Below are 21002 nucleotides of genomic sequence, written 5' to 3' on the forward strand. Positions count from 1 at the left end.
GCATCAAGGTTTTCAAAAAGCAAGGTGCGTTTTCGAAAACTTGATTTTTCGACCGTAAGTCTATTTTCCGTCATTAGCCAGCCCGATAAGTTTTAAAATGAGAAGGGAACAATATATAAGATAAGATATTGAAGAGAAATGTTTTTATTTTTGAAAATTTTAACAATTCGTTACCGCAGGCTGCTTGAACCGTTATAACTTAGATGGCAGCACGTGTTTATCATTTAACAGCACGGTTTAAAATACAAAATAAATTGAACTATGCTCTATTTTAAGCGTAGCTTTTCGAATGTAGTAAAAATGTGATAATCTTTTTTTTTTTTTTTTTTTTGCTAAAAGAAGAAAAAATATATTTTACCTTTCAAATTGAGGTAGTAATTTTTTAATTTGTACAAAGAGTCAAAAACTCATGAGAAGAATATATATTTCAATATACGATTTACTGTTTTTTTCTGAACAAAAATTAATTCTATATTGTAGTCTGAAATCTTAAACTGTTACTTATATTTTCGCTTACAGTATGCTGTAATTTTCTTACCAGAGCCAAAGCTTTAAAAAAGAAAAAAAAAAACGTACAATTCCGAAGTAATTTAGCACTAAGTCACATCAAGTTTTCATAACAGCAAGGAGCGTTTCCTTCTCATTTATTCTATTCACTCACATTTGTTATTCACTTAATTAAGTGTTCATGCAATGCGCGATATTTCTCTAATTTTTTGATGCAGATTGTCCGGACGTGGGCCCGAACACGCATTCTCCAGGTTACGAGAAGAACGCTCTGCCGATCAAGCTATTCAGCTCTGTCGGTCAGAGTGTAAGTTAAAGTTATAAGTTTACCCAAAAACTTCATTCTGGTTCTTTAAAACAGGTTTTTCGGCTGAAAAAAACAATTTTTAGGCCATGGGTCTATTTTTCGTCAGTAGCCAGCACCATAAGCTTTAAAATAAGGTGTAAATCAAAGAAATCGTTCAAGAATTGAGGAAAATCTGGCGTAGAAACCAAAAACAGGCTACAGAAATAATGTATAAGTATACTATGCCATGATTTACGTCAGATCTTTACCTAATTCGGTTCAACTAAGTTTAATCGCTGAAGGCTAACAAAGAACAAGAGTAAAAAATACTAATTTCGCAAATAAATTGCAAAATAATCATATTTGTGCTTAGTAGCGTATCTGGAATTTGTTTGTCAAGGGGAAGGGGATGGTCATGACGTTTCTTTTATGCACATAAGCTACCATACTGGAATTGCCAATATGTGCTAAAATTAAAGGTCGTGCACTTTTTTACTCGTAAAACCACACGGAAATATAATTCGGCGGAATTCATACACTTTGGGAGGGTTGGAGTTTTAAGTTTGGAAAAAAATGCAAATAAATATTAATTTATGTTTGAACTGTTTTAAACTGCGAAAAAGTGCTACGTTTTCTATATAAACAAATTTCTTCATTTGAGATTTTATATTGCCTTAACGCTCGAGTAATAGTACATCTGATGAAGCATCTTCGCCGACTAGCAATAATTTTATATCTGTTTGCAGGTATGATGCAACTTTTGACACACAGAGATTACTATTTAAAGGCATGATGAAATATTACTCCACAATATGAAGTTTTTTTCGTCATCGTAAAATAAGTTGAAAAAAGCTGCATTCCCAATTAAAAAGCTAAGTTCGATAACTGCTATTGTAAACAATCGAAAAATATTGGAAGTTTGTAGCTACCGTTAAGCATTTCAACCGTCATTGAAGAAGTGCTGTGAGATATGAATGGAAAATTATTACTATAACAGCTTAAACCCACTTAAACAGTATAGGGATAAGGTGAAACACTTTCTATATCACGTGAAACCACATTGGACGATTAAGTGCTTTAAATGTATGTGAGATGTAACTATTTTCGATATATATAGCTTTATGTTACTTGCTCAAGGTTGGTTTCACTCACAAATGTAATTCTTCAAGCTGCTGGGAGGGGGACTAAGAACAATATCTATTAGAATGTTTTGAATTAAATTTATGGATTAGGAAAATTTGAATCATTTAAGTTTTAAATTTTTAAACTACTTTTCGAAACGTGAAATATATTTCGTTTGCTTTTAAGCTGTGGATAAGGGGAACAAAATATGCAACAAGATTCTGTAAAATGTAAACAAAAGATTTGTCTATTATACAAAGTACAAACAAGACATTTATTCTTCAAAAAATTTCACGGCCTGCAAATAATTAAAAAACAAAACCTAACACGGATAGTGACCAAAATGCACACGCCTACTTTTTTCTCTATAACGCAGTTTAATTGACAGTTTTTAAATAGTTCGTTCAATAACTTCACGTTCACTTACTTCCATTTTTATTGTTTTACATACCTTAAAATAATGACTGTAATGTAGTCGGTGGACCCATTCCCACCTCTCACGACGATCGTATCCCTTTTAATTAAAATTTTGCTGCTCTCTAAGGATTACTCTGTCTAAAGCAACAAACTTAAATACGTGCTCTCTGTACCTGCATCAGTGTGAATTATCACGTATAACATTCACGGCAAGTATTAGTTCTTAAAAATTTGAACTAGAACTTAAATCTTGACAAATTTTAAATCTTTACAAGACATTAATATTACTGTCTAACTGTCATTTTTGCCTACGAAAATAGAAATTTGACATCAATATAAGAAAATAAAATGTAGCTGACGTGCGTCTTTTTAGGCAAGTTACACTTATGCAATTTTACTCTATGGCATGACACTAAATCACCATGGCAAGAGCGAGCAGACACATTTGATAACGTTTTTTTATACTAAACAACCTTTTCTGCAAAATGTGCTTGCCTGAAAAACATGCAAAATAACCTATCACTTTATACCTTCATTCTCAAAAACACCGCCAAAAAATCCGCAAAACGGAGTGTTATTGTCTGTTAAAAACACTGACTGAATTCTTTATTTTCTGTACGGTGGACTATTTGTTTAGCTTTTGGACATTGAGGATGATTTCAAATTAATCTGAAAATATTGTAACCGTGTCCAAGAAGACTATTTTGTATATGTATTTGTGCCTGATAATAGGGATTGACTTTCATTTTTTGGTAAGCTCATGACTATTTCTAAGGAAACATTCAATGATTTATTTCCGAATAAAATGTATGTGAAAAGTACTGTTGCATTTTTTGATGTATTGGGGAAAACAAAACCTACAAAGGCCGCCTAACGCTTTTCTTTCAACGCATCACGTAAAAGGTTGTCCCACAAGATTTGCAAAAGACAATCATTTGTCTTTGCATTAAGACAATTTACGTACCGCCCGTCTGATTTAACCTCAGTCAACGTACCAGTGGAGACTACAGAGCCCAAATAATATTCCTCGTACTTTTTTGCTTTAAGTTGATGCTACCTTTTCGGCAAATGCTTGATTTTCTGTGTTATTTAAAGTATTTTGAAGATTTGAGCCTAGAAAGCATTGTGAATGTATTTTTTTACGCTTATTTAGATAGAATTAATTCAATTGATTATCCAAAAGATATGTTGCATCAAAAAGCACCCGGGCAACGCCGGGTAGTAAGCTAGTTTACAATAAATATCGCGCGAAACGTTTTTTAATGCAAAGCAAAAGCTATCACGCCTATCGTAATTGTAAAAGTAGTATGATTTTATTGCTTATGTTTGGTGAAGCATGGTTACCAAGTGAAATCTTACCGCTTGTTGCAAACAGTTATCAGCCGCTTTTGTCGGATATCTATTCATCCATAAGCTCGGTTTTTTTGCATTGAAAAAGGCGTTCCTTGTAACGCGGAAACACGTATATGCCGCACTGCAGTAATCTGCCAGTTTTGTGCAACAGAACGTTATTTTTAATTTTACTAACCTACTGTTAAACATTCTTCAAACACGCACACGCACAAACATTCATAAGCGTTTTATAACTATTTTTCACTCTTAATGCTAGTATTTAGTTGATTGAATCAACTGAATTTCAAAATTTTGATAACATTTTCTACAGCGGCAGTTTGATACAAAATATCTCTAAATAGAATAGCTATAAAATCTCGCGATTAGTACCTCCATATAGCTATTATCATTGTTAATTTTCCGGTAACGTTATAAAATTCTACAACATCTAATTTGCAGGTAAGTGTATTTGAAACGTTAATTTATTTATTACAGACAGGGGCGTGCACAGAAATTTTGGGGCTCGTCACAAATGACTTTTCCATGTCCCCCTCTATATTGTTTACTTCTACATTTCACCCCTAGTTTCAAAAATATTCTGCCCCTCTTCTGGCTGGGGCCCAAGCCCAACAGGTGTCTCTTCTCCGCCCCCTCCCCCACCCTGTGCACGTCTCTGATTACAGCTATTAAATAAAAAATTAGGCCCAACGAGAGACCATGTCAGCCTAGTCGAAAACTAGGGCCCGGTCCGAAATTGAAGCAGTATAAATTTTATATGTGCATTGTATGAGAGGACAGGAAAAAGCGACCAAACCTCTCGGCTGCCCTGAAGTCCCTACTTCTATTTATTTTGATAGGGCTTTTTACACCAATTATAATGTATACTTCAAACCGCCGATGAAGGGCAATGATATGGCGATGAAGGGTAATAATTGCGCTCACATGAAGCTGGTAAGTATTATATAACACCAGTTTTTAAGGGCACAAAAATATAGTAGGTTTCTTGTGTTTCAGTTTTTTTTTTTTCGGTATATCCCACATCATAACGATTTTAGTTTACATTTTAGTTTGGGTTAGTGTACGAATTAGTATTTATGTTTGATAGTACATAACAACTGAAAATATACGGATTTTCGTGTGAAGGGGCACCAACTATTACCATAAGATATGGCATCAATTTGGCATCATCGGCCCCTGATTGAAACCAATTCACATTGATGAATCTAAGCTGCCTGATGATGGATAGTGATGATTCAGGTGATTTGCTTCAAATCAAATAAGATATGTAGACAGAAATCTGCCATTTTTTCCGGAAGATGCAAAGTCTCTCATTTGCGCTAAGTCTATTTTTTTTTACATACATGTTGCAATAGTGCTAAAGGCACAGCCTTAAAAAGAGTAAAAATGCTTGAAAACATTTGTTTTCGGCAATTGCGTTGGTTTTAGAAAACGGTCAGACGATCTCAAGAAGTTATCGTTGACACCCCCTCCTCCCTCCCCCTTTTTTTTCCAAAGCTCAGACACTTTTTTTTACCGACAAACAAATCGCTCCGATATAACGTAATCAAATTTTGAATGAATGAAAATTATTTTGTACGTTCCGTAGTACAGGGGTTCTCAACCTCAACCATTCAGGCTCTGTGCCCCCTTTGAACCCTGATGTTAGGTCACCCCCCCCCTCTCTACCCACGCACACACCACTACAGTGTATGGTTAATAAAATCAGACTTCAAAACTGAAGCTAGATACTAAATGAAAACATAGATAAGTTCATGCACAAAATCTGATTCGCATTTTTAAACTTTTAATAATATTATTATTATTAGAGCAGCTGAAATCAAATAGCCAAAGAACTATAAGTGCAAGTAAATTAGCATCTAGGTGAAGTTGGCTTGTAATACCAGTATTTTTCACAACATCTACGTGGAGTAATATTACCAATTTGTCCTTCACAAGTTTTTGAACATTAAATTGTAACTGTTACAAAGCACTCCTCAAATCAATTTCAATCTCCTTTTTTGACTGGTATTTATTCTAAAAATCCAAATTTAAAGACTATTGGGATAAACACTGTAAAACCTCAAAAAAGGAAAAAAAAAACGAGGTAATGTCGAAATAATTCACATGTCACCACAGCATCTTTTTTTAATATCTCTACCTTGTTTTTGCGTCGGTCCGTGCAGTGGCGCACCCAGAGGAGTTTTTTAGGAGGGTTTTTAAATCGAAAAATATTGCTTTTTTCCTCATTAATTTCTAATGTGAAAATATCATTCAATATATTTTCAGCAAACAATTGCTATACCTCAATAATTATTCATTATATCACTTGCTTTAAAAGATCAATAATTAATACATTCGTATTGATATCAAAATGACTTCAAAGGGAGCAAAGGGGATAAACTAGTCAAGAAATTGTAGTTAGTGTTACTTTTTTCATTGTATTTTTTTAATCATTCACGCAGCCCAGGTTGAGAATCGCTGCTGTAAATAAATGTTCCTGAACAATTTTAAGAAAGACTTTCGTTAAATTCTTTCAAGTTTGTTCGACTGTCTCCCCCCTCCCCCCTCCCACCGTTTTTTCAATTTCAATGCTTGACTCTTGTAAAGTGTTGTGAAACGAAACGCTTAGAACTTCTTTTATTCCACTACGCTTTGTAGATTCAAAAATAACTGTTATCAATTTTTATTTATATTATAGTATAGTCGGTCGGCAACTGGCGAACCGCGGTTCAGATCCAAAACGCGATCGGTCAAAAATTGTACCGCCAAAACTATTTTGGAAGTATAACTTCTACAAATATATTGTCTTCAGATTACAATACCTTCGGGTACTTAAATTACTTTTTTAAAATATTCTACTGTGGATAACAATGACTTCGAGAACCACCCTTACCATTTTTTAAATATACTAGTGTTGGAGCAAACTTAACCAGGCAGCATTATGAAGGCAAGGCCATTATTTATCACAACATTATGTTGCTAGGTTAGGTCAGAAAACTGTAAGTTTTCTAAATTCTAGTTCATCATGTTTTTTAACTTATTAATTGACTGATTTGAGCCATTTACTTGACCGTCATGTAAGGTTTACATGCGTTTGGGTAACTTTTGAATAACAAATATTGCTCAAAACTTACGGCGTCCACCTTAAAAGCTCTTTGCATAAACAAACTGCTTTTGTGTGAACCTCCCCCCCCCCCCCACTTGCAAAATCTGAGAACCATAAATTCTCCTACTGATTTTTGAATACAAATGAACTTATCGATTGCATTTAATATTAATTTGGGAGCGAAAATTAAAATAAAAGAATTGTAAGGCATTTGTTTTCCCTGGACCTCAATAAATTTTTTTTCAAAAGTATCCGAATCTCACTTAAAATTACTTGCCGACTCCTGTTATAAAGGAATTCAAAAATCTTTTGTGAGATAGTACAGTTAATTTATCCCTTTGGGCCCCCAAAAACCAGTTACGGAACTTCCCTTGCGTTTAAATCAAATCATCAGTAATTTTACTCAGAAAGATTTTGTTATCTATTTTTTCGTGTTTCAATTTTCCAAGAAATTTCAACAGCGTATGATAGGAAAGATTGACATTACATTGTTAGTAAGTAAGAAAGCGTTCATAATGTTTTTTTTTTCTTTTCGTTTTACTAAAATTTACAAATAGACCTATCTATATTTGTTGAGTGAACTGATATTATTTTTATGAATTTCTCAGGAGCTCTGAATCAAATAAGTTTAGTTGCATTCGATGCGAAAGTAACCTGGCGGCAGTAACGAAAAGAGACGTTTATTCGTATAAGCTTTCCCGTTAAATGATTGTTAAAGCTTGACCACGGAGAGATGGCGGATGACCTTGAAGCGAAAACATCAATTTTTAAATCATTTTTAATAAGTAGAATCAGTTAGAAGGTGCCGAGCAGTGAGGTGCGTGTTCTCGCTGATATTGCGAAATAATAACAAACAACCTATTACAAATGATGTTTTTGCTTCAAAGGCATCCGCCATCTCTACGTGGTCAAGCTTTGGAGGCATACGAAGAGTTTCTTTCAAAATACAGTATAACATGGCTAACTCTATCAATATTTTCATAAGTTCCAACTAAATTCCTTTGTGTTTCGGATTATGTTTTTACTTTGCGTCTTTGAGTAAATGATTGGTAGCTCTTTAAATATTTAAATTTCTGATTGTATCTTGAAATAGCATTATTTAGTCATTTAATTACACTAGTAAGAAAAGATTTTGCCCACATAAAACATTTATTTATAGAGTTAGTGTTCCTAAGGAAATTATTGACTGTGATTTCAAATATCAAATCAGAATTTTTCTATCACCCAGTTCCTGTGCATGTTTTAAGTTTGCCTGTCATGAAGCGAATAAATGGGATGATAGATATTCAGGTCTGTTACTGCAGTGGAAACATGCTGGTGAGTCTCATTGACACCAACTTTCATGATGTATACATATACTATCAGAATTGAATAATTTCCTGTTTTTTTTTTACATATTAATGCAAACATTAGGGTTTTATAGGTTTTTGCTCTAAGGGGAACGATTAAGGATATGTTTATATCTGAGCATCCAACAGTTTAGACAACATTTGATATCAACTCCTCCAAATTAGTTTAAAAGCTACACTATTACATAACAGTAACTTATTGCCCTAAGTATTAGTGGCATATTCAGTTAAAATGAAGGAAACATGTAGATTTTAAAGTTTTATCAGATAAAATTTGTTCAACACTAACTGTGGGACAGTGGCGTACCTAGAGGGGGTGCAAAGAGAGCCCCTCCCCCTTCCCCCAAAGTTTTTCACTTAAGTGAACATTTTTTGTATAATTTTTTAGTGTACTTACATTCCGGATTATATAACTTGAAAATTATTAAGATATGCATGCAAATATGCACTACAAATACTTAAAATATGCACTAAAACCAAAAAGATTTGAAGCGCTATTTTTTTTTTTTTTTTTATTTGAATGAAAAGTTGTTATACCTGAATATAAAATTTTTGGTCTCTTTTTTTTTTTCGCACTGTGTTATTAGAGAGATAAATTGTTACCATTGCAATTAGTTTGAATTTGAATGAAAAAATTGAAAAAAATAAAAAAAGGAGAGTGGAAACGGGGGGGGGGGGGGGGGGGGGGCATTTCCAAAAAGTGGTGGGAAATGGGGGGAAATGGTTGTCATATTTGGTTCTGGATCAGGAGGTCATTTTACATAAGAATCAGCAGAAATTGTGTCAGAAACCATTTTTCATGCCTCTCAATCTAATTAATTTACTCACAATGAAAAATTTAACTTTAACTTTAAACAATTCTTTAGTTTTGAGAAATATGCAAAAACCTAAATATCGCAAAAGAACATAAGTTTTTCTTTTAATAATGTTTTACTTCATTGTTTACGTCAGTCAATTTAAATTAAAAAAAAAAATCTTTTATATAAAAAGAAAATACCATACAGAAAAAGAAAGTTCTATATAGAAAATTACAATCTTTAGACCTCGTGATAAATAAATCCATGACAAAAAGTAATAAAAAAGTACGGAATATTAAATGGGGTATTGGAAAACTTAAAACAATAATGGCAATAAATAAATGAATAAAAGAATGAATAAAATCTTTACAGAAAAACAATGGAGAACCAGCAGAAATTGTGTAAGAAGCATTTTTCATGCCTCTCGACCTAATTAATTTGCTCATATTGAAAAATTTACCCTTAACATTAAAAAAAAATCTTTATTTTTGAGTAATATGGAAAACTTAAATATCGCACAAGAACAAAAGTTTTATTTATTTATTTTTTTATAGTTATATTACTTCATTGTTCACCGCCAATCAATTTAATTTTTAAAGAAAATATTCTTTAATAATAATTAAAAAAATCTGTATAGAAAACTACAATAATTAGACCTAGTGATAAATAAAAAGAAAGGAAAATTCTTCGTAGAAAATTACTATCTTTAGAAATCGTGACAAAATAAATTTCATGACAAAAATTAATAAAAAAAATACGGAATACTAAAAAAGCGAATTAAAAAATTAAATCAATAATGGTAACAAATTGCCTAGAAAATAAATGAATAAAAACTTTTTTAGAAAAAACAATAAAAGAAAAATAACAATAATAAATACAAGAAGACAGGAAAAAGAAGATAAGCAACGCGCGTAAGCCGCAAATATTGAAAGGGGTTTGTTCCCCCGTTCCACCTCTGCGCTGGAAAAGGCATAGCAAACGCGAACCCCCTTTCATCAGCAAAAATTTCTCCCCCACTCCGATCAATGACCTTCAACTGCCCTGTCTTCCTGAAAGAAAGGATGAAAAAACCTTCATGATGTATCCGTAACTATTCCCGCAGTAACTATCCCCGCCCGGGGCAAATTCCGAATTCTCACCCACATCTGCGAAGTAGGAAAAATCACGTGAAAATACGGGGGCCATTTCTACGCTACATTTGCAGTAAAACTCATTTTATTTTTAAAAAGGGGGGTCCTATTACTTAAATTATATTTCCATTTTGTCAGTGTGTGTGGGGAGAGAAACGGGGGGGGAGGGGGTCTATACCGACTCAATCTTAATTAAAAAGACGTATTACACAAATAATTTAACAAAATTAGATGAGACAAAGGAAAAAACTTTAAAATCCGGACCTTTTTGTCCAGCCTGCTCAGAAAACTGGACGTTATGTCCTAGCTGTCCAAAAATGTGGACGTTCTGTCCTTGGACCTTTTGGCCGTCGGTCATTGTGTCCGTTGGACCGTTATGTCCGTCGGACGTTTTGTCCCTCGGATATTTTGTTCCGTTGGACGTTTTGGTCATGGATGTTATGTCCGTGGACGTTTTGGATTTGGACGTTTTGTCCGGATCCCGGGGGGGGGGGGGGGATAAATGAATGTTTTTTTTTTTTTTTTGCTGTAAAATTTCAGAAGAAAATGCAATCTTAAAATATTATTTAGGAACAGTCGAACATGTACATCATTAAAAGTACCATTTACCAAACCAAAGACAGCTGAAATACGTTTCAAATATTTTTTTAAACCAATAGAGAAAATGAATAGCCAAAGCGTTATAGAATTACATAACAAGTTTCAATTAAAAAAATAAACATGATAGCTTCCTAGGACACACCACCCGTACAAAAATAAAGGAAATATGTTTCAAATAGAGGAAAAGATTCAAACTCTTGTATAGAAAAGTCACACCAGTAACTCTAATGAGTGTTTAAAAAATGAGTTATAAAAAATTTACGTACAATGAAAGTTATCAAGAGATTCAGGATTCCTGATATTTAAATAAAGTAAAAAAAGTTATCTTATTAGGTATCACTAAAAAATACCACCTGTATTCAAAAACGTTAAACGTTTAACCCTACCTCAATTTAAAATATAAAAGCTTTAAATTATCTTAGTCTGTAAGTTCAAAATGTTAACAGATTGTTTTAAGATTGCATAATTTTGTACTTTATAACAATTAAAAACATTAGAGTGAAAATTGAAAATTTCGTCGTGAAAAACTAAAACAGCTAAAATGCTTTTTTAAAAAGAAAATCTGGAGGAGGATCTCCTACCTTTTTTTCTTTTAATAAATAAAATGATTTAGGGAAGTAGATTAGGAGAGAGGGACGGAGGAATGGCAGAACCTAACCATTTTCTTTTATCTTATGGTAATGAAATGTAATCTAAGTTGCGTTTTTAAAAACTTACTGCAGGAGGGCCCTATGACATCAGCGAAGATCGTCTGAAACGTCTTTTTTTTTATTCAATTTCAGAAAGTTGTCGAGAGAGAGAGCCTCTGAAACCTCGTTTACCACAAATGGCCTACAATGGCACTTTTAAGACCTCAATTTTCAAAAAATTTCGAGCGAAATCACTTCGCATCACCTTCTCCTAACATCACCAATAGTCGTTTAACGTTTAAAAACTATATGTTTAGAACTACAATTCAAAAAAACGCTTGGGGAAACACTCTCATCCTCCTTTCTTAAATCCTGTGGTGTAGCAAAGAGGCCCAGGTTCTTAGGTTCTTACCTCAAGGAGATTATCACATTAATTATTTTTCATTGAATTGCTAAATTGGTTTCATTATAGATTATGCCCGAAAATCTTCCAAAATTAAAAGCCGAAAAAACAAGGTTTTAGGCTCTCTTTGACGTCCAAGAAGGGTTATGCCCTCGGTTCCTCTCCCTGGGCGCTAGGCCCCTCCCCTGGCTACGCCGCTAACCCAAATCTATCAAAGTTGTCCAGAGAATTTTTTTTTAAGACTTAGGTTCCTAAAATTTTTCCGTGGGGCAGCCCCCGAACATCATCGCAGAGATCGCGTAAAAATACATTTTTCGAACATCATTTGCATGAAAATTTACGGGGAGAGTCTATGAAACCCACTCTTTTCCCCCACAACACAAGAAATATGTCATTCCCCTCTCCTTTCCTTAATATCACCAATGGTGATCTATGATTGCTTTTCTGGAACTTTAATTTCACAAAATCGCCTAGGGAATGCCCCTGAGCCCCAGCGAAACGAAACATGACTTACTATCACCTGTTTAAGTCTTCAGTTTCGAAAAATTTCCTGAGCCTGCTCTCCCCCTAACATCGTCAAAGACTGTCTAAAGTTTAATTTTTATCATTTTCAGGAGCAGAAACCTCCGAACACCACTTTTTCTAGCCTAACATTACTAGGATGATATAACTTATTTTGCAAACTATTTCTCTCATACAAAGCAATTCTTCTGATTTGTATACTTAAAATCCCTATTTGTGCGCCATGGAAATGTTCAATCAGAATCAAAGTACTCAAGGATACCAAAACGAATGATTACCATGAGGGTGCCCCCCCTCCCCCTCAAAAAATTATATACAACATAATTAATTCACCATTATATTATAAAACTTTTCGAGTAGAAAATGTTCTTATGTGTTAATATTTTATATGGATAAAATACGTTTTCTTTTTCTTTTTTTCGAATTTCCTCAAAACGTCTCCTCCAAAATTCCTTGCAATTTCTCATTGCCGTTTTCTCTAGCTAATCTGCCACTGTTCACTGGACATCTGTAAATGCCTTATCCTTAGTGCTGGATTTAAAGGGAGGAGGAGACGGGGGTTGCCAAGGGCGGCGACTTCTAGGAGGCGGCAAATTCACACTATTTTTGTTTTTTTCGTTGAAACTCAATTTTAAAAACTTGAAAGATGGATAGGGGCGGCAGTTTCGATATTTGCTCGCCTCGGAAAAAAATGTAGATCCGTCACTCGGCCTACCCTCTCCCCCTAAAGTATCCTTAAATAGCCTAAAACTGTTTTCAAAACTTTAATTTCGAAAAACCCTTGGGGAAGGGACCCGGAGCCCCCTATCCCTTTCCTTCGCGTCAATAAAGATGGCATAAAATCTTTGTTTTTAGAAATTTCTATGGAAAAACTCCCGAAAACTACCTTTTCTAGAAAAAAAAAAAAGCCCCATATTGACTCCAGCGAAAAAGATGAGAATGAATCCACGATCCTCTTGCTCCTTATATAAACCAAGCCTAAAATCATGATTTTAGTATGCCAATTTCGGAAATTTTCCGGAGGACAGCAGTCTATCTTGACTTGAATCGAAATTAATGCACCCCTTAGTATCACTGAAGCAGTATCACTGAAGCACTGAAGCTTGTCGTCTACAATTGCATATTTCATATTTCAGACTGCAATATGAAACCAATTCTGGTCAGAGGCCCTGAATTATATATATATATATATATATAATATATATATATATATATATATATATATATATATAATTGTGTGTACGTATGTATCTATCGGGTCGGCAAAATCTGTTTCAACACCCTCCCAAATGAATGTACCCTAGCGACGGCCCTGAGGAGGAGGGAGCTAGCGACCAAACTGACAAGAAGTCACCTTAGCTCTCGGTGGCCCTAAAAGCATTTGATAGAGTGACACTATTGTTGTCTTGATTTCGACTTTCATGTAGGGGAACATGGGACAAAGTGAAAGGGTGAAATATTTACTCTGCTTTTAGCTCCGTTTGGTATTATTTTAATTATATACTACCATAGGTGGTGTATTCTAGTCAGGAAAAAAACACCGCCGAAGCATTTGGAAATACAGACAATTTTAAAAAATTGATACTCAATTGTAATAGATTGTAAGCCAAAAATAATTTTTCCTATTAAACTAGAAAGCCGCCTGTCATGGTATGACAGGTGAAAATTTGCTTCTATGTACATTTGAATGTAGCGATTGCCTGTTTGGTGGTATTTTGATAGTTTAAGTTAAATTTGGCAGTTTAACCCTAATTCCAGTGGATTAAACACATAGAGTAAAGAAATTTACATAGAGAGACCCTGTCTATGGAAATAAGGATGAAACTGAAGTCGGAATTTTGGGATACAGCGGTTCAATGATGGGCGGGGATGTGATAACATGATTGCTTAGCGATAATAGTTTTCACCAATCTCGCAAAGACTCATAAAATAGCTGGTATATTGGTTTGCATTTTAATTCATATTTTGATGCAATATTAAAAACATGCCTCATAAACTTGCATCAATATTTACGATAAAATTAACAACCAATTCAGTAGTGGAATGTTTTGAATCAAAATGTCTCTCGAGATGTTTAGCAAAAAGTTCAGGATTTTGGGATACAGAGGTGCAACTTCTGGTTTCAATTTTTCAGTATAGCGGGGCCTATCTATGTAATTTCTTTACTCTTTGATTAACCCTTAACTCCAGTAGATAGCTGTTATTGTTGACCATTTTTACGTTTCTTCATTCCCCTCAAATGACAGTCTTACCAGTAAAACAGTTAAGTCACCAGATCGTGTTCAGCCTTGTCACGATAAAGCATTTCCATGCATGTTAAACATTTATCAACTTATCATGTTGTGGTGCGAGTTTTATTGTTGAAACACGCGGGTTACTTTATCATTTGCTTATTGTTTCATAATCCCTTTCATTTATTCATTCAACCTTTTATTTACTGATTCTTTTGACAAAAAATATGTTTTATAACCGAATAGAAAATATTTCATTTTTCACTTTGACCCATGGAAAAAAAGTGAAAATTTTCCTTTTTTTTTAAAGAAACAAATTTACTGCCGAAAATAAAAAATACTATTTCAAAGCTGCAATTTTCAAAACAAATTTCCAATTTGTTCACTTAGAAAAAACTTAGTCATCTTAACCATTTCACTGTGCCCCACATTCCCCTACTTTTCGTTTTAAACAGCCACATTTCAGAAGAACAATTAAATGGCCAGCTCTTATGTACATTAATAAAGATATATAGGGTCATTTCACAGTATTATGTCCAAATGTCGAGTCTGCAACATGACACTTTTTTTGTCAAAACTATTTAATTTACTGTTTGATTAAATTTTTTTCTGAGTTGGTCGTACCAACACGCAATGTCAAAATAAAGCAATGTGCTAGTCAAACTTAAATAGTTATACAAAAATGAAATAGTTATGGCAAAAAAGTGTCATGTTGTGGACTCTAAATTTGGACAAAATACTGTGAAATGGCCCTATAACGAATATGAAGAGGAGGTTTTAAATGATCTCTTGGAAAATCATAAAAAAAAATGGATAGAAGTTAAAAATGAAGGTAATTATCAATGTATTGCCCCCCTCCCCACCTTAAAGTCACTGTCACATTAATAAATTATAACATTTAAACAACTGATAGAAACAAATAACTACTAAGCCACAGAAATTGCTGTGAATAATATTTACACATTAGAAATGATTGAAAATGAAAACAAGAATTTTTGATTTTAACACCCCTTCCAGATTTTTTTTTTCTGGCTGCGCTACTGATTGTATCAGCACAGCATCTGAAGTAACTAAGAGATAAAGATTTTTATTATTTTGAGTTTTTATTGTTTTACATCATAATCGCTTAGGGAAAAAATAATGTTCATTTGTATTTATATTCTGAGAAAGCATGTGCATAGAAACATAAATGAATAACTTTAAACACACAGGAGTCCACATTATTTGTTTCATAAGTGTTACATTTTTGTAATTTTTTCAAACTGTGGAACTTGATAGGCAAGCTTCAGGAAACTAAACTAAGGCCCAAATTTCAAGCACTCTTTTAAGGATAAAAACCGGATGGAAAAATTCAGGAGTAACGTTTATTGTATGTTTCTTTTGAGACTTCTTAAGCAGCATTCAATGCTTCAGTTTTTAAGAAGCAACACTATTATGATCACTAATTGACAAAACAATTTTATTAAACTTAGATTAAAGTATCTTCATAAAAGGCGTTCCATAAGATAAGGGCAAATTCCCCAAAACTATGGTTCAAATAAAAATAAACTACTTCCAAAGAAGGAACACTACTATGACCACTAATTGGATAATTGATGGGTACAACACAATTTTGTAAATCTTCTTGATTAAAGCATCATGTCAGGCTTCATATAAGGTAGTGGTGCTCAACTTACAACCCGAGTGCCGCATCCAGCCCGTGAAACTAATCCGTGTCGCTCATTTCGCTCAGTGCTACAAATCGAAAAGCACGATTAGGGACATCAAAAATTTGGAACCAAATATTCAAACATTGGTTTCTGAAAAGCACATGTTTAGTAAAATAAGCATCAAATAATTGAGAACAATAATTATTGGTTTGTAATTTTCTTTCCTTTTCAATATTTTTCCATGTTAGTTAGAAAAGCGAAATGTTTTTAAAATTTTTATATGTTCTGGCCCTCGAGAATGATTTTAATATGAGGACTGGCCCCTGGGCAGAAAAAGGTTTGGCACCACTGATATAAGGCAGTCCTTGCAACAAGGGTGAACCCCCCGAAACTGTAGTTCAAGAAAACCCCGCAAAGAAAAAGAAGAATTGCCATGTCATGAAGAAAAAACAAGATGGAATTTTGCATTGACACTTTAATTAGAATGGAAATTTTATTCTTAGTTCTATAAGAAGGCTTTCTATTGAAAAAAAAAAGACTGGCTCTTTCCCCTTGTTGCATGATACGCTTCATAACTATGTATATATCAATTGATATCATGGCACCAGAAGTGGATAACCCTTTTTACAATATCATAACTGCAACCTACAAAACAACTGTTTTTTTTTTTAACATAATCACTTACTATAGTACATCTACTTAAATGTATTTTTAAATAATTAAAAAAAATATTAGACAAACTGACTTTTAAAGTCAGACTAAACAACGTAAGTAGAAGCACAAATTTGTAAATTAAATGTTTTGCTGTAATTTACAAATTTGTGCTTCTACTTACGTTGTTTAGTCTGACTTTACTATTCAGCACAAAGGTATTTATTTTTCTTAAACTGACTTTTGCTGTTGAGAGTGTGGTGGAGGGAAAAACAATAATAATAAAACTTGAAAAAATAGCCAAGCACCATTTAAGGATGTTTTATTTCTTTATGAAATGTCTTAGTCATCTAATAATATTTTCACCCTCAACTTTTACGACTTCTATGCTCAATTTGTAAAACACACCTTTATGAAAAAATTAAATACATGAAATAACTCCATCAAAATCATCCTCGTAACAAAGTTAGTTGTTGACCGAAATATTTTAAGTTACTGTCATAGAGGAAGATTATGTAGTCTTGAACAAAAAAAAAGGAGTTTTGAAGGAGTTAAAACCAAAATGAAGGAGTTTGAAGGGCCCTTCAAAAAAATTTCCTAAATGAAGGAGTATTAGAGGAGTTTTGAAGGAGCGTACGAACCCTGGCTATTGAGATATTAGTGATTGTGTTGGAGAAAAGGGGGATGCGGGATCATTCCCGAAAGTTCTTCGAAACTGATATTTGAGAAACGCAATTTTCGTTTGTTTTTGAATACGTTAAATGGGATTAGGGGCCTCACTAAATAGGCTAATTCAGACTATCTTTGGTAGTAATGTTAGGGAATGGATTTCGGGACTCCTCCACCACAAAAATTTCGAAAAAGAAATCAAAAAATGCCATTAAGCATTTTTTGATTACTTTAGGAAGAGCTGTCCTCAGAAAACACATTTTGGATTTTGGAGCCATCATTTTCAGGCAATGTTTGGTTAAGTTAAGGTAGAAGGGGTGAAGAAGATACGTAAATGGGTCCATAAGATCGATGGTTCAACCAGCGAAATTTTTCGAAATTAAGTCCTCAAAACGTAACTTTAGCCTTCTTTAGTCTTGTCAAGGAGGTCATGGCATCCTTTTGGATCTTCGTTTCGGAGCTACACTTAAATTTGCTACCCGGGTCAAGAGCCCGGGGTCTTCCTACCTGATCTGAAACCAGGAAGTTCATTCGTGATTTTAATTTGAATAAATCTCTGTAAAGGAGGAAAATTACAGAATTTTAGTTCGTCATTCATATATGTTTGACTCTCAGGGAATTCGCGAATTTACATTGTCTCTCCACGCATCCACGATTGTTGAATACAGGATTTGTTGTTTGAAATGCTTGCGAGAGTATCTTACCAGTATAGTTTATTTTTATTTATTTATTTTTTAAAATCAAATATGTCTTCATAGCTTTTGTCGGATGTCTTTTCATCCATAAGCTCATTATTTTTGCATTGAAAAAGGCGTTCCCTGTAACGCCGAAACACGTGTCTGCTGTAATTTATAAATTTGTGCTTCTACTTACGTTGTTTGGTCTGACTTTATGTCTTCATTGTTTAAGTCTATAAAAGCTTGGGGGTAAGCATTTAATGGCCACCCTCAGTGCTCCTTTTAGAAGGCACCTTTTAATGCTTCAGGAGAGGGCCATTTCCCTCCTTTTCCCTCCCCTGCATCCATGCCTGATTACCGATTCTGTCACAAATTTTGCAACCAAATGAGGCATGTGGGTAAAGATTAAATATTAATGAACAATAAACCAACACAATGTGCCCTAACATTTTTATTTTTCTTAAACTATGCTATGCTGTCGGGAAATCGGCACTTACTTTGATAATTGAACATTTAAAATTCAGCATATTCATTGGACTTATTATAAGTTATCTTGTGAGAAATTCTTGAGGAATTTTGCTTGATTAAAAGAACTATATGATGCGGCCCCTGTGCGGTGCACACTCTGCACACCTGCTAGGATCGGCCCTGGTTGAGCTATATGCGCGCTTGGAAATATGTGATTTTCATATTTTTGTGCGGAAAACTTCATTTTGGAGTGCGCTGTAGAGCTACCTCCCCGTGGTGCACCCTGAGTGGCTAATGGCTAAAAGATCTACAATTTGGCATGTCTCCACCTCCTCTTCATTGCCACCTAGACAGTTTCGCAAGAGTAGTAATACTCTCCGACTCTAGAGCCGCCCTAATGACTATTATGAGCCATTATTTTGAAGTTCAGACAAGGTGTGGCAGTGACCATTTTTGATTTTTATAATTTTTTTATATGTCAAAGTAGGTCATGAGATGTGAACATTCTGAAATTTTTAGCCTTCCAAAAAATTTTTTTCGCTCGTTAAAAATTCCCAAAGTTTGACGTTTTGCAGCGCTTTTAAGAAAAATTCTAAAAGTCGCGTTTCATTGCGCTTTAGCTCTTTACAGAAACACCACCCCACGGTTATGTTTATATTTATTGGTTGTACTGTATCTAGTGATGATGACTTCATAGTTATTTTGGTTGGGGGTTGTTGCTTTCTTCAGATAAGGGGTCGCAAAGTATGGATTTTATCCGTTTTCGCGCAAGTTGAACCTGCGTTATTTCCCCCAAAAAGCCACCCCCCGAAAAAAATGTAACATATACTGAAAGTTTATAGTATAAGGAGAGTAAATGGCACAAAATTTGTTTGAGGTTTAATTTTTTTTAGGAGAAAAATACCCTGATATTTTTAAAATTATCAAAAATTGTGCTTTTTTGATCGCAATTAACTCAAAACAGCATCACTAGTAAAAAAAACCTTTTATATATTATGGTACCTGGCAATGTGTAAAACATCATGAAAAAGAAAGCAGCATGGGATCTCTTCTTGTTTTCCAGAATTTTTTTTTTTTTTTTTTTGTAGCTCATTTTATGCGTTTTCTCGAACGTAAAACATGTGTCCAGTATGCAGATTAGATCTTCTAAAACTTTAAGGATGTAGTAAGAATGTATATATGTGTGTATAGAGAAAGAAAAAGACTAGTAATACTTTATTTTTCTGGTTTTTACAAATTGATGGTATTTTAATTGCAGGTAATTCAGAAAGCGATAAATCCATATCATATATATATATATATATATATATATATATATATATATATATATATATATATATATATATATATATATATATATATATATAAATATCATGAACAATATCTGCTTCACTTTCCTCTAATTGTCTATTTTCTATGTCATCTTCAAATACCTCTAAAAGGCTGTCAGTTCTTGATAAATCAGTATTATTCGCTTTTTCTTGCTTGGGATATCAGCTAAAAACAGTGTGAATTTGACTTTTTGTCAGATATTCGTTCGGTTGGGATATTTTTATGTCTTCAATCGTCTCTGTTCTCATTGCATGTTCTACTTGGTCGGACGTCTGTTTTCTGCCGGTTTTTTACCATAAAAGAACTTTTCATAAAGAAATTCTATTTGTTTCAATGAAAATTGTGTACTTTTACGAGTTTTGATACGATAAATCTATATATATATATATATATATATATATATATATATATATATATATATATATATATATGATATCGATTTATCGTTTTCTGAATTACCTGCAATTAAAATAGCATCAATTTGTAAAAATCAGAAAAATAAAGTATTACTAGTCTTTTTCTTTCTCTATACACACATATATACATTCTTACTACATCCTTAAAGTTTTAGAAGATCTAATCTGCATACTGGACACACGTTTTACGTACGAGAAAACGCATAAAATGAGCTACAAAAAAAATTATTTTCTGGAAAACAAGAAGAGATCCCATGCTACTTTATTTTTCATGATGTTTTACACATAGCCAGGTACCATAATATATAAAAAGTTTTTTTTCCTAGCGATGCTGTTTTGAGTTAATTGTGATCAAAAAAGCACAATTTTTGATAATTTGAAAAATATCAGGGCATTTTTCTCCTAAAAAAAATTAAACCTCAAACAAATTTTGTGTCATTTACTCTCTCCATAGTATAAACTTTCAGTATATGTTACATTTTTTTCGGGGGGTTGCTTTTTGGGGGAAATAACGCAGGTTCAACTTGCGCGAAAACGGATAAAATCCATACTTTGCGACCCCTTATCTGAAGAAAGCAACAACCCCCAACCAAAATAACTATGAAGTCGTCATCACTAGATACAGTACAACCAATAAATATAAACATAACCGTGGGGTGGTGTTTCTGTAAAGAGCTAAAGCGCACTGAAATGCGACTTTTAGAATTTT

The sequence above is a fragment of the Uloborus diversus genome, chromosome 10 (assembly GCF_026930045.1).
Source record: "Uloborus diversus isolate 005 chromosome 10, Udiv.v.3.1, whole genome shotgun sequence".
NCBI lineage: Eukaryota > Metazoa > Arthropoda > Arachnida > Araneae > Uloboridae > Uloborus > Uloborus diversus.